We start from the raw sequence: 1,597 nt of genomic DNA on the forward strand, positions 1-1,597 counted from the left end.
GAAGCTCGACTTGTGACTGATGGGAGGTGGGTGACGAGGCTCACGGGAATGAAACCTCAGAGGTTTGAAACTGGGTGTGTGGAAAAGGTGCTGCCCCTACTCAGGCAGGAATCCCGGGTCAGATCCTGGCAGGAAGAAAATGAGTTTGGGTGGTGAATGTTAAAAGTCAGCAGAGCCTCCCTGTGACTATGGCTCCCAAACCCAAGAGAAACCAAACCTGAACCCGAACCCACGGTGGGTAAGGCTGTGCGTGTCATTGGTCAGTAGTTCAGGAAGAAGCCTTGTTTGAAAGGAATTCCCGTTCCTCCTTTTCCTTCTTCCCCTGTTTCCATAAAACCCATTTTTCCATATTGCAAAGAAAGTGGGTACTTACCCCAACCCCCATCACCAGATAAAAACCAACGTGCACTTTTGAAAAACTGCCACTCGATTCCTATCCCAAACCAGCAATTATTTATTTTGAACCAGTTGTAATGACCCATTTTGCAATGAGCTAATGGATCTGTGTCTAGAAAAATGTGAACTGAATAATCTCCATCCTCCTCTATACTATACAATTTGGAATAGCCAAATCTCCAGCAACATATATTTTCAGAGAAGAAAAGAAAGGTGGAGACATGAGGGTGGTTTCTTGGCAGGACTCTGACACCTGTTTGTGTTGTAATGCAGAACAAAGCCACAGGATCTTCCAAGATGCATCTGCTGCAGAAGCAAAAGCAAGACTTGGAGCTCAGCCCGAACCTCACTCTGCCCTTGAGACTGCAGATGGAGAACAAAGTCTTCAGTTATTTGACAAGTATGTGAACAATCTGTTTGCAACCTTCGAAAAGCCCTATCTTTTACTTGGCATTTCCCTCCTCCCCTTGTGGTTCTCTCAGTCCACTGTCTTCTCTGGCCATTTACAAATCGTTCTGCTGATGCCCGTATCTTCTAGGACATGCCGAGGCCCCTGGGTGACTTCTTGGCTTGTTCCGCAGGATAAAACGAATGGTTTGTGGAGAGCAGCTTTTTGTCGCAGGCAGTGGATGCTGTTCAAAGTGTGAGCCTGTCCTCAGTTTTTGTTTTTGTCGGAGCCCGACAGGCTGGTGCTTCTCATTGAAAGTGTCTCAGATAACTGTGCCCTTCTGTAGTAAAATGCTGAAGTCTTAATAGGGTAAGAGTTGTACAGTTGTCCCCCTAAAATGTCTGCTAGTGGTCCTGTGCCCCCAAGCCCCTTAATACTCAATTCCCTGTGGGATGCTCTGGAGTTGGACAAATGTGAGTGGCCTTCGTCTGTTCTCTTGGCTTATAAATGATGTGTTCTATGGGCTGGAGTAACATTTGAACTCTGGTAAGCCCTCGTGACCATTCCCTGCAGGCACAGACTCTGGTAGGAAGGATTTGACTAAACCAAGAGCTCAAAGCAACATCGAAATAGTTCCTACACCATTCAATGTCCTTCCCACCTCCCTACAAGTCACGAGACATGTCAACCATCGGTTTTCTTTAATTTGCTTATGGTTTGCTGATACATATCTAAATTAGGATAATTAGTATTGTAGAAAAGTGTACAAGCCCAAATTGAGTGTGTTTAATTAGCATATATAATTGATTTGAC

Source organism: Hipposideros armiger, unplaced genomic scaffold (assembly GCF_001890085.2).
Source record: "Hipposideros armiger isolate ML-2016 unplaced genomic scaffold, ASM189008v1 scaffold_35, whole genome shotgun sequence".
Lineage (NCBI taxonomy): Eukaryota > Metazoa > Chordata > Mammalia > Chiroptera > Hipposideridae > Hipposideros > Hipposideros armiger.